General features: G+C 35.9%; 1 protein-coding gene across 3 annotated transcripts in view; it reads right to left on the reverse strand.

Annotated features, from left to right (window-relative positions):
• LOC123321254 (forkhead box protein P1) overlaps positions 1–14580 on the reverse strand; it is a 96322-nt gene that overhangs the window by 51964 nt on the left and 29778 nt on the right. The window lies entirely within an intron of this gene.

Consider the following 14580-nt stretch of genomic DNA (forward strand, 5'->3'; position numbering starts at 1 on the left):
TTCGGAAATCATCCTCATAATGTGCCGAAAAATAATGAATTCAACAATTCAATCAATTTTCAATTTCGGAGTGGAATCGCAGACCAAAATTGTATTGAACATGTCTGTTCTGCAATGTCACAGCAATTACGCCGCTTAACTGACCCACCGCAGACATTACAACAGCTCGCCAATGCTTCAACGGACATTTGGCAAAACATTCCTCAAACTTTCATTGATAACCTCGTTTACACAATGCCGAATAGAGTAAAATTACCACGAAGAGCTAGAGAAGGCTTCATCTCGTATTAAACCTTGATTTCAAGGTGTATGTAACACAGAGAAGCCTCTTTAAGCTCGCATACTTCATGAGGTAGGATCTTCATTCAAAACAGCATATCTTACTGGTAATATTTTAGAAAGGATAACCGTTACTGTATGCAGACATCTAACTTAATACATCAGTACACATATAAAATCGTTTTTATGTCCCTCCATCATATACGAGGATATATTGAAAAATTCTTAGCCTACAATAGAACCAAACAAAATTTCAATGTCAAAATATTTTATTACTCAACATATTCTCCTCCTAATTGGATATATTTATTACAGCGAAACTGCAACGTCTCTAGACCTTTCAAAAAAAATGTTTCTTCTTGCTCTGCAAACCAGACCTCCACAGCTTTTATAACCTTCTCGTTGGAAGAAAATTTACGATCCTTTAAACTTTTTTTCAGTTGAGGAAAGAGATGATAGTCGGATGGAGCCAAATCTGGTGAACAAGGGGGGTTTTCTAGTAATTCAAACCCTGAATCAAGAATTTTTTGCCTGGCAACATAAGATTTGTGTGCAGGGGCGTTTTTCTGCAAAAACAAAACACTTTTGGATAGCTTTCCGCGTCTTTTCTCTTTAATTTTTTCCCGTAGAGTGGTCAGTAATGTCGAATAGTAATCTCCGGTCATTGTTCTACACTTATTCAAAAAATCAATCATGATCACTCCATGGCAATCCCAAGAAACTGAAGCAATACATTTTCTAGCAGTTTTGAGGACACGGAACTTCTGAGGTCTTGGAGAACCAGAGTGTCGCAATTCCATCGATTGTTGATTATTAGAAATAACAAGAAAAATGTTCTTCATTGTGGTTGACACAATTTGATTCTTCATTCAGTGGGAGCATAGAGCTCCCCTCGCTCAAACTTCCTGTTAGGTGATAATAGACAGGAGGAACGAACATCGAAACGTGTAAAAAAGACGAGTGGATTTCTTGATTTCCACTAATATAATTGTCACGATAAGCCGAGGCTAATAGTCATAAAAACTAAGAGTTAAGCGGAGGATTGCGAATAGGTCCGAGGACATTTATACCAAATGGACGAGTGTCCTGGGGCCGATAAAATCAGGAAAGGTGTCTTTTCCTAAGGGATTTCACAGCCTCGTGCGTGCACCGTCTACAATCCACGCCATAAAATTATATGTCTTATGAATATCTTGAACCGGAAATATTTAACTAGTTTCACTTCCTTGAGGGACGAGAAAGGGAAATCTTTCTCATCTCGGATGATTTTTGGCCTGGAAAGTTGAGATAAGCTGAAAATTTCAGATGGAGGAAGTGAATAAGCAAGGGGTCAAGTAATAACGAACCTAGGAAATGGCCAAAAATTTATTTTTCACATTTTTTCAGGTTTTTCTCAAAATAATACATCGAATTTTAATGAATATTCATCTAATGTTCATAAGTTATGTTCATTCATGAGGAATCATGTTTACTTCAACAATCTAATCGAAATTATGCAGAGGTGAGGACCAGACTTTCTACTGAACTTTATTTTTCAAATTTTTCGAGTGAACTGATTTTGTACTACGAGGATATATTGAAAAGTTCCTAGCCTACTATAGAAACAAACAAAATTTCAATGTCAAAATATTTTATTACTCAACATATTCTCCTCTTAATTGGATACATTTATTACAGCGAACCTGCAACGTCTCTAGACCTTTCAATAAAAATATTTCTTCTTGCTCTGCAAACCAGACCTCCATATCTTTTAATACCTCCTCGTTGGAAGAAAATTTACGACCTTTTATACTTTTTTTCAGTTGAGGAAAGAGATGATAGTCGGATGGAGCCAAATCTGGTGAATAAGGGGGGTGTTCTAGTAATTCAAAACCTAAATCACGAATTTTTTGGATGGCAACATGAGATTTGTGTGCAGGGACGTTGTCCTGCAAAAACAAAACACCTTTGGATAGCTTTTCACATCTTCTCTCTTTGATTTCTGCCCGTTGGGTGGTCAGTAATGTCGAATAGTAATCTCCGGTTATTGTTCTACCCTTATTCCTGAACACGGAACTTCTTAGGTCTTGCAGAACCAGAGTGTCGCCATTACATCGATTGTTGCTTTGTCTCTGGATCGTAGAAATGTACCCAAGTCTCATCCATAGTAACAATTGGGTATAAGAAGCCTACATCGTTTTCAAATCGAGCACATATCGAACGCGATGATGCTTCTACCCTTGCACGCTTTTGGTCAACATTCAAACATTTGGGTATCCATTTTGCAGCAATTTTTTTCATGTCCAAATTGACGTGAACTATATGATGAACGCGTTCGTATGAAATATTCAGTGCTTCAGATATCCGTTTTAGCCCAATTCGACGGTCTGATAAAATTATGTCATGAACTGCGTCGATATTTTCGACTGACACAGAAACTGGCCTTCCCGATCGGTCATCATCTTCAATGGAAAATTGACCTCTTCTGAAGCTTGCACTCCAATTTTTCACGGTTGCATACGAAGGACATTGATCACCAAGGGTATATCTTCGTAAATCTGCTTACCTCTTAACCCTTTTAAATACAGGTACTTGATGATAGCTCTAAACTCCAATTTTTCAATTTTCACAATTTCTTCTTTCTTTTAATTTATTGCGTAACTCTGGTTTTTTTTTTACCTCAAACTTCACACTGACACTTGTAATGAGTTATTGTTTGTTGCTAGGGTAACGCAATATTTTTTTTATGCATGGAACTGGTCTAGGCTAACTAGATATCAATACATCCTCGTACAAAGACTGATAATGAATATTTACCTGAAACTGGTGAAAATGAAGAAACTCTCGAAAAAATCTCACTAGTATTGAAATGACCAAAAAGGATAGCTTGAGATTGCGTTGCACTGAAAAAAATTGACGAAAAAAATTGCAATTGTGCAACCCTGTTCTCACTGGAAACCTTCGAAGGTTTTCCGCTGGAGCAACCCATATGAATCATTAGCACATTAGGCGAAAATTGGAGGAACCCAATCCCACATTCTCACCCTGTTGAAAAAAGAATCGGGAGTCTGTGAAATTTATCTTATTCGCAGGGATTTCCCCCGTATCAGGTAATGCCTGCCTGCAGTTTTATTTTGATTTGATACAATTCGGTCCTTTTCTTGCCAGTGACCACGGGTATTTAGTAAATCACTGCAATATAATACAGTCGACCAGTATAAAGAAGATAGCGGAGAACCTATTATCTGGATTATCCTTTGAACGGAATAAATGACCACGGGGGCCCTGTTCACACCTTATCAACTTCCTTTCAACGCGTCCTGGACCCTGATAGGGACGAAAAATAAATAAATTTAATTTTTTAACGTCTACCTACTCCGCATTTTCAGATTATTAAATAAACAGGATGGTCATTAGGGGCGTTCTTAATTGAATTCGAGACCTTTTTTTATCGTCGGATCGAATTGCTGTCTCCGCAAGTTGATCAGCGAAACTGCCAGATATTCATGCCGAGAAAAAATACATTAGTGGTCCCAACTGATCAGCTACCCGACGTATTACATAATTGAATTCTGATTCATTAGTTGAATCCTTAAATAACGACTACAGAGGAAGAGTAGAAAGGACAGGACAGTTTCCCGCTATTTTCTTTTATTAATACTAATCAACACAAAAAACAGAACATATGTGATCCCATCATGCATGCCTAAACAGAATCTAGATTCCTCACTAAAGATAACGTTCTCTGCACCAAGCTAGTCGATCACTCAAACTCTCTAAGCAAAGTGTTCTCACTTTGGGCATGATAAACGAATTAAAGCATATCCGCCAAGCAATTCACTAATAATGGGTGTTTCAATGTATTTATTCAAAAAGGGTGACAATTCTAACCTGCAAATTTCCACTAGGTAGGTACGTTTTTCTTTGACAAGGTTTCAAACAACTGGCATCGAAGTATGGCTTCGGAAGCACTGTGCCTCCTTTGCCATACAAAAAGTAGAATATCAACGATTTTGTGCCTATGTTTTCAAATTTGTGTGAGTATTGTGATCTTACGCTAGAAAAAATCGAATTTTGCGTTTTATTGAATCGAAATGCAAATTTGAGGATTGTCCGGATTGAAATTTATGCAAGGCGTAATGAGAAATATTGGTTATAATAGGGCTTAAAAGGTTGGTGGGGTAACATTTTTCGGTGGAAAATAGCGACAAAGATCTTTTAAAATATAGCCCTCGCGACGTGAATACCAATAGTGGTGATCAATGTAATCATAAAAAAGTAGACGCATAAACATCATCGATTTTTCATTACTGGGGCGGCATCTTCTTAGTGGCGTAACATACAATTTTTTGCTGCTTCGTTTCACGCCACACAACCGATATTCCATCCTTTGAATTCTTACACCTATTGTCTTAGGGTAGGAAAAAAATTTCAAGACGGTTTGTTGAGATTTTCAACCCACAGAATTTTTTGGACAAATAAGTTCTCAGGTATCAGAATGACAGCTTGTTTTTTATCGTTTTATAAGGAGAAATTTTAATTTTGAAACTCTGGTAGATTTAGTTTATGCTATTACCAATTCTCGTTTAAAAATATACAGGGTGTTGAGAATCCATAAAAAATTTCACTTGCACTTATATCTCACAAAAGATTTCATCGAATGGAATGAATTACGGAGTATAGTTTCTCACTGATAAGATGAATCTTTTCCGAACCCACAGTTCCACCCAGATCTTCCAGTTTCTTCATTATAACCATTACATAAAAATAACAGAAATTGAAAGAACCCAACTCTTAAATGTAATGTAAACGCTCACCAAGGAATATTTGACCAATATTGAAAACACATGAAAATATTCTTCTTATTTTCTCGTAAAATGCGCATTTTTCGAGTAATTTGATATGCAGAAATCTGATCGAAAGATCCACAGATGTGTTGTGTCATAGATTAAGCTTGTTATTCTGAAAAGAATTTTGTTTTTCTAGGGTTAGCTTAGATCATTATGAAAACTTGAAATGATTATTTCTTTTTATCTACGCCTAATCGGAAAAACTGGTGAGAGAAAAAATTGTTTCTTCGGACCTCAGGACTCTACTTTTAAAATATATGTATGAGTCAAATAATCACCCTGCATACATCGAATTTTTCGCAAAAACTAAGAATATTTGCCAATAATGCTTCATGCAAGTGATATGAAGCTCTGAAATAATATTAATTTGAGGAGCTTTGACGCTTGACGTAATCAAAGTAGAGTAGGTATTTTTATTGCATTCTCAAAAACAAAGTGCCCAAACCGCCATTAAATACCGTCAGACAGAACAGAAACGAGAGGCGTCGATCGAAGAAAACCATAAATTCAGGAAAAACCAATGGAAAGATCAAGTGTATCATTTGCATTCCAGGGGAGTTCTCTGTCTCCGGCTACACGCAATTACAAGATTATCTCGCTTTTTTGGGCTAATTAAATGCAAGAAACAAGGAGCAATAATCGGTTTCTTTTCAACTGGACCGGATATTTCGATTTCTCTTTTATTATTCCTACGTGGATTCGTGAATTCTTGATCAATGAATTCGTCACAGAACGAAAAGTCTTCTGAATTCACAGAAATATATTATCATCGTGGGGGTGAGAGTCATTTGGGGAAAATTGTGTTTATTTCTCGGAACTTTAGATCATACTCTAAATATATTTCTTCTCTGCATGCTTTCCCCAAAGTTAATGATAAAATCCTGCTCATTTCTTCCAAAGTTGTGACGAAAAATCTCAGGGCTGTTGGTCTGGCATCAAGGGCTCTTTGTTATCAGTCCCAAGCGTACTCGATTGGATTCAGGTCAGGGGATCTTGCAGGTTATGCTAGATGTGGAATACTCACTTCTTGAGAAGACTTCACTTGCCATTCTGCAAGTGCTGAGAGTCTTATCACTGAAAAAGTGCAAAAACGGTCTTCTACTGGCTTTGTCCACCACTTCTGGATCTTAATCCAACAGTTTCAGTGGTAAAGTACCGTGAAAGAAAACGTGATGTTACACTTCGACTAACATTGAATGAATTGGCTGCTTGCACTTGTATTCGACAACCCTGAAGCATCCTAAGGGCTCTGTTGGCATCTCCATCGTATGAAACTTGTCTTGGCCTAGTGAAAATTTCATCTTTTATTTATTTATTTATTTATTTAATACATAAGACTACAAATCATCATTAGTGATGTTCTAGTAGAATCATTAAATTTTGAATAAAATCAAATGAAATAAACAAACATTAGGCAAAATGTGTCATTGCAAAATCTTTAACAAATTTATTGAACAATTTGAGAGATTGTTTCCGTTTTACATGTTCAGGTATGTTGTTATATACCATTGCAGCCTGGTAGTAAGGTGAATTTCTGGCTCTATTTGTTCTGATATTATCTAGATGGAAATTGTTAGTTTGTCTGGTATGGTAGTTGTGAATATTTAGTCTTTTTTTCGTTTCAGTGTTGAATTTTAGTAGGCCATGCTCGATTTTGTACATTAGTTTGCACTGCTCCACGAATTTTGTGATCTTCATGTTGGGTATCTTCAAGGTGTTATGTAACTCAGTTGTTGGGGTGTCATTTGGTAAATTGTATACAGCCTTCAAAGCTCGATTTTGCAGTCTTTGAATTCTCTGTAAGTTATTGATTGATGTGTTGGACCATATACTAATCAGGTATGTAAGCACTGAATGAATATTCGAGTAATAAATGGACCTTCTTGCTTTTTCACCGAGATAGGGACTGACTCTTCTCAATGCTCCAATCAAAGGTGTGAGTTTTCGTGACAAATAATCTATGTGCCCAGTCCATTCCAGTTTTGTATCGATTTTCAATCCAAGGTATGTGTGCAAATTTTTTTGGTTGATTTTTATTCCATTAAGTGTGATGTCAAGTGGCTTTGTGGGCTTATTTTTCTGACAGAAAAGGAGAGCAACTGTTTTGTCCACATTCAAGATGAGTCTATTGTCAGTCAGCCAATCCTGGAATTTCTTTAGATCAGTCTCGATGCGTTGCTGTAAATTGTCTAGGTCCCTACCCTCGTAAAACAACGCAGTGTCATCAGCAAACATGTAGTAAAGTGCCTCCAATCCCACGGCTGCGAGATCTTCCACATACAAAAGATACAAAAGTGGACCAATCACTGATCCCTGGGGTACCCCTTTTAAAACCCTTTCCTCTGAGCTTCTTGTTGTTCCTAAGACTGTGTGATGTCTTCTGTTTTTCAAAAATGTTTTTATGAGGGAAAAGGCTTCTCTATTTATTCCCATGTTTTCAAGTTTTCTCAGCAGTAAATCGTGGTCAACCATGTCAAAAGCTTTTCGTAAGTCTATAAAAACTACAACTACATAATTTCTACTATCTATGCTAGTACTTATTTTTTGGACTAGATCTGTTGTTGCTCCAAGGGTTGAGCTATTACTCTGAAAGCCATACTGATAGTCAGAGAAATTGAAGTATGAGCAAATTCTTTTTTTTAATTACTGTTTCTATAAGTTTGGAGAATATTGAAGTGAGTGCTATAGGGCGGTAGTTGTTAGGGTTGGTCCTTTCTCCCTTTTTGAATATTGGTATTATTTTGCTTTCAAGACATTGTGACGGCATTGTCCCTGTTTTTAGAGAGTTGTTTATGAAATACAAGAGGTATTTGCTTATTACTGGATATAAAAATATCAAATCATTTGCTGTAATCAGGTCGTTCCCAGGAGAAGCATTTTTCTTAAAATTATGTAAAATTCCCTTCAGTTCGTCCTCTGTGCATTTTTTCAGATATATGGACCTATCAGAGCAGTTCAGCTCGATTTCATCTTCAATTGGGCCCCAGCTAGTGTCGGATCCGACATTCATGAAAAATTTATTCAATGTATCCGAAATTTCATTTGGATCTGTGTATTCTTCCCCATCGATTATCAATTTTTGGACGTTATTTTGTCTTTTATTACGTGTGTTAATTAATTCCTTTATAGTGCTCCATAGCTTTGTTGTACTTGAGCTTGCATTCATAAATCTTTTACGAAAATATATTTGTTTTGATCTTCTGATTATTTTGAATACTGCCTTCTTGAGTTCAATGAATTTTTCCTTTAAGTTCATGTTTGTAGGGTGTTTTTTAAATTTTACATAAGCTTTATCCCTTTTCCGAACAATCTTCGCTATACTTCTATTGTACCATTGCTTATTTTCAATTTTTTTAAACGTTTTAAGGGTTGTTGCTTCTGTTTTAGCTTGCTTGATTATGCTTATAAAAGTTTCCCCATTGAATTCAGAGTCTAATTTTAAAGTTTTCATATTTTCTTCCACGATATTTTTGAATTTCGATTTATCCAATATTCTTGTAGTAACGGAATTTTTGCAATTTGTGGGTTTTGTGTTAGTTTCCAGTTTCACAACAATTTTTTTATGGTCAGATATAGGGGTGTCATAAAGTTTATATGATCCGGTTAATTTTTGAGATAAAATAATATGATCAATATTTGTCTTTGATTTTTTTTGTACCCTAGTATAGTGTTTGGTATTTAAAAATTTGTAAGAATTAGATTTAACGATTTCTTTGTAATTAGTTGTCATATTATTATGCTTCTTGATATCTATGTTTATATCCCCTATGATGATGCTGTTTCTTCCACTCAGAAGTTGTTCAATCAAGGGAAAGAAATGTTCAATCCGATTTTTTTGGGATCTGTATATTGAGTATAGATTCAGTTTATATCTATTCATTCTTACGCCTACAAAGTTCATAAAACGGTCTTGGTAACTATATATCTCTTCATGTTCAATATTATTTCTTATGAATATTGCTGTGCCTCCTCCCCTAGTATTCCTACAACTGAAGTGTCCTGTATAACCCCCAAATTTAAAAAATCTACAATCGTCTTCGTACAGCCAGGTTTCTGTTAGTATTAGAATTTCTGGATAGTTGTGCTTGCAAATGTAATAATTTATGTTTTCGTGTTTGTATTTGGTTTTTAAAGATCTTATGTTTAGATAGAGAATTGTAATTAGTTTTTTGTTCCAGTACCATTTAATGATTTTTTCTTTGTTTCTTGGGTTCTCAGTTCATTCAATTGTGACTCTTTATTGATAGGAAGAATTTTACTCGTTTCAAACCCAAAACCCTTTGTCTCATTGAAAATGAGATAGAATGTAGGGAAAATCATTGAAATGTACATGTCCGACTAAAAAATGATTGAACTTGATAGAAACTTGCTTCACGATGAACCAGAAGACGTTTCTATAATCGTTATTAGATTACGTACCTGATTGGAAAAAATTGGGATGATACGGAAAATATGCATATTCATAAACACAATAAGTAGCAGATGAAATTATTCTAAACCGAAAATTTTCGACTCGGGTTGACTAATTCCAGGTCGTAGATTACGAATATGCAACCAGATTTTTCCTAGAATTAGTATTTCAAGGAATAAATCACTTTTAGTGAAAAATTTCGAGAAAATTGGTCAACTTTGAGGAGCTGTAGCAGCCAGAAAAAAAGAACTGGACATATGCTGATTTTTCTGGTGATAGATTGATCCTTTGCGAATTGGAAAATCTGACTTTCACTAACCTACCGCGAACAGTTTAGATTTTATGATTTTTTCCGCGAAGGTCTAAACTTTCGAATTTTGCAACGACTATAACTTGAAAACTAATCCTGTCAGCCAAATTCTGTTTGCATATTCGTGATCTACGCCCTCGATTTAGTAACTACTCCAGTTTTGGTGAAAATTGGGAAGATCGAAAATTTTTCAAATTTTCCATACTGTATGGAAAAAATGCGATTTTCTTGAGAAATATTTTTGGTCTCCGATCGGAACCAAATTTATACTGTCGACTAATTCGAGGGCGAAGATAACGAATATGCCAACAGATATTTTTCAAAAAATTTATTTTTCAAGTTATGGTCGATGAAAAATTGTAAAATTTGGACGTCCGCGGAAAAAATCATAAAATCTGAACTGTTCGCGGTAGATGGATGAAAAATAGAATTTTATATTTGGGAAGGACCAATCTATCACCAAAAAAATCAGCATATGTCTTATTCCCTTTTTCTGGCTGCTACAGCTCCTCAAAGTTGACCAATTTTTTCGAAATTTTCCACTTAAAGAGATTTATTTCCTGAAATACTGATCCTACAAAAAATCTAATTGCATATTCGTAATCTACGATCTCGAATTATTCGATTAAATGACCCGGGTCGATATATTCTGTACTATTCACTGGGGCTGCCACCCCAGCTAGGAACAGTCCTGATTTGATAAGAAAAAATGCTTGAATGAATGATCTCAACTCAAGAATACGTCATTCTACTATCTACCAACAAGTTTTTTCCAGTTATAACTTCTTCATTTTCAACGTACAATGTGCAGTTTCTAAAAACCCCCTCAGCATAATGATCCCAAATTAAGAAAGGAAAGCGCAAACACCTCATTTTGAGTAACCTGGTGCCAAGTTATCGCGAATGAAACAGATCGAAATGATAATTCCTAAATCAGAAGGGATCCCGGTCCTAAGACACCCTCTGAATACTCCCGAAAACATCTCACCCCGCACCCCCCTTCCCGCAAGCCCACTCAGGAAATCTGAACAGCTACGTGGCAATTGAACTTCCCCAATTTAGAATAATCCGGATCTGCCAAACTCTAAATAGCGCGAAGAGTGAAAACGAATTAAAGAAAAAAATCGAAAAGTATCCGGAAGTACCGATAGCATCTGATTGCTTCGGCATTTTTAAGATTCGGGAATAGAGAATCGCAAATTGGGATGCAGAAGGCATCAACGCGAAAGGGGATGGGTTTGTCAGACGGGGAGGCGAAAACAAAATTAAAATAAGTTTAACCAGAGGGGGGTGAGACTTGATTTCGATATGGGGAGGCGGTCATTCGAAAATATTATCGAATTTCTGATATGATTCTCCCAATTTATGTACTAGATTACTTCATTATTTAGTGGCTATAAAAATGTACTCTTGATCCTCATTCTCTTCTGATTTTCGTCCGTTTATACACTTATACTGCTTCACGAAAGTTGTGTTAGTTCAGGAACTTTATCGTCGTTTCAAAAGTTAACGATTCTTGTCCACCAAATGTTCATTAATAAGAAATCGAATGTTTACTCTATTATATGGGGTGAGTCTTTAACTCTTACAAATATTTCAACAGGAGATAGTCGAAAGAAACACTTTTTGCCTATACCATTTTTCCTGATTCGGGCCTGATAAAAAGATATAGCCATTTAAAGTTTTCGCAATGAGCTGTGCCACTCCTGGAAAAAAAAACTTATCTTCAGAATAACTACCTAAATCTGTGACACTACACAGCTGTGGATCTTTTAAAAAGAGTTTCATTCGGTTAAAGTACCTTTTTTTTCAAATTTCACAGATATTTTTTATTTTTGAACATCAAAGTACTCGAAAACGACGCATTTCATACGAGAAAATATGAAGAATACTTTTATTTTACAAAACGTTCAAATATTCATTAGATAGCATCCAACTGAGTTTCAAGAGTTGGGTTCTTTGAATTTTTGATATTTAATAGTACGTAATGATCATAATGAGAAAACTGGAAGACGTGGGCGATACCTTGTGTTCGAAAAATATTCATGAAATAAATGAAAAACTATATTCTGAAACTCATTTCATTCGATAAAACCTTTTGTGAGATATAACTAAAAATAATTTTTTATGGTTTTTCAACAGCCTGTATCTTTCAAACCGAGCCGATTTTGAGAAAATGGTAAAGGAAAAAACTGTTTCTTTCAACTCAAGAATTTACTGTTAAAATATTTGTACGAGTCAAAGTCTCACCCTGTATAATAATGGTTTTTTGCTCCTCGTTCGATAACTGTTTTAGTTACATTTGATGGTTGATGATCGAAGAGGCCATACTCTCCACTGAAATTTTTTGAGTGAACTACTTTCGTCCTACAAATACTAAAAATAAATTTCCACCTGAAGCTGTGACACTTATACAGAAATGAACAGAAAAATTTGTCAGACAAGTGGGTAAACATTTAGATTTCGCATATTTAAAAAATTAACTTGCTCAACTTGTATGGAACAGTATAAATTAGACAGACTTTGTGAGAAGATATTTCAACTACATTTCCACTATCAAAACTCAATAACACGAAGATATAAAGCAGCCAAAAGGCCCAAATAGGCTGTGGGAGCGACAAAAACTGACCACCTTTCCCAAAATATTATGGTACATGGCAGTCACAGAGCCACAGTCAAAAACAGTCCTTTCTTATATTCGATAAAACTCAACAATTTTGCCATTGAAATTCTATAATGGACGCTATCAAAAGCTTTCGAATGTTCAGGCAAAGAGCTTTTGCTTTAGAGATACTATAAGGCAAAAAGCTTTTGTCTCTTTACTCTCTATACCTATACTTTCAAACCTTTCTCAATATAATCGTGATCTTTTCCAAACAAAACTCAATTTACATGAAGATTATTGTGCACATAATAGTGTTTTGATGCTTTCTATTCGTCAAACTGTGAAAATTTGATTCAAACGATACCAGAACATAAAAGAGGCAACGAAGTCAAAAAACATAAACGGTTTCCAGAATTTTCGTAGCAAAAAAGGATAGGATTGAAAAAACTGATGAAGCTCTCATGAAAAAAGCACTTAAAAATGCTTTTATGACGCTGTTACATCGGATTCAGCATTGATTAATACTGGTCAGAAGACATGTAGTTTCAGCATGTGTTAAACACCTGGTGCCTTGCATACGACGATCATTTTATTGCCTACCAATTCAACAGGACATTCCAGGAAAAGATTATGTTAATTGGCACCCAAGATCGTAGGATTTCGAAAACGCTTGAGTAGGTTCTTGTAACTCATTCGATGGTATTACTCAACTCATAAATAATGGGAAAAAAATTGTGCTGACGTTTTACTACCTGTGATGTAGTTAAAGAGGTAGATAAAGTGGCTCGTTAACCTTTCATCTGCAGATTTGAAGACGAAAGAGATGCCTTTCTTCATACGATCTGTTCCTTGCAGAAGAATCTTCTATATATATATTGTTTTATATTCAGAAGAACCTAGGTACATTGGACCTTTTTTATCAGAAGAATGTATCTATACCTGCTAAATAAGCTTTCAGAATGCAGGATTGAAGGAAAATTCTGATATCAATCAAATGAAAACCGATAGATATTCACTCCCACATTACTTCTTAAGATTTTTCTAGTGATTTCAGAAGGAACATCGCACCAACATTCTGAAATATTGATCGATAAAGATACTGAAGTTTCATTTGAGGAGCAAGTTTTCCAAGAATATCTGGACAGGATAATACTAGAAGAGACTGACGGTCCACGAATCATGAGACTGATTAAAAGAACCTTCATTTCACCACGACAAGCAAGGAGGAAACTGTTCATTGTCAGTGCCACAGATCGTAAATCTACATTTCCACTAAAAGCACTAGCTTTAATTATCACATGCCTTTTGGAAAACTTGAAATGAATGAGCGTAGAAGCACCAGCCAATATTTCGATAAGACAAACTGTCCTGACGTCGGGAATGCATAACTTGAGCTTAATGTCCTCGCAGGACAATCCTGTTTTGCTCCTTTAGCACAACAATAGTTGGGGTATAACTATATATGACGTTTGCGCTCCTCACAGCGAGATGCAGCATCACAATCTGAAAGTTGCTTTTTTTTTCTTTATTTCCAAGAAGAACGAAATAGTATGAAATGTGTTATTAGGAGAAAAGCTCGCGCTTAGGCTAGCGGATTCGTAGCTGGGCGGTCCTCTGTATCCTGTTGCCAACCAGGTGCCGAGTGCGCAGACTTGGTGCCCGCCCTCGCACTCGCTGAAGCGGTCATCTACATCAGAGCTTCGGACACTTCTAGGAAATCAGCCGACGCCGATGGTGTCCACGCGAGGCGAACTCCTGGTGCTGCCACTGACCCCCCCAACGCTTGCACCGTCGTCGCCTCCTGGTGCAGAAAATTGCACACATTGAATTTAAGATTCGACCACCTTGATCCAGCTTATTGACACTTTTGGTCATCACCCAATTCAGATTAACAACAAATTTCGTGAAAAATTACTATTATTTAGCATTCAGGAGGATAGATCATCGTTATGAAGAAAATTTCCATATTTGAAATCGAAAAATCATTCAAATTGACCCTGTAGTGTTCTCGAATTGAATATATTCTACATAAGAATAAGAAAAAACAAAATTAATATCAAAATAAGTAAAAATATGATAGGTGCGACACATATTCAATTATTTTCACCCTTAAGACATCAGTTTTTCACTAAATCACATCAGAGAC

The sequence above is a fragment of the Coccinella septempunctata genome, chromosome X (genome assembly GCF_907165205.1).
Source record: "Coccinella septempunctata chromosome X, icCocSept1.1, whole genome shotgun sequence".
NCBI lineage: Eukaryota > Metazoa > Arthropoda > Insecta > Coleoptera > Coccinellidae > Coccinella > Coccinella septempunctata.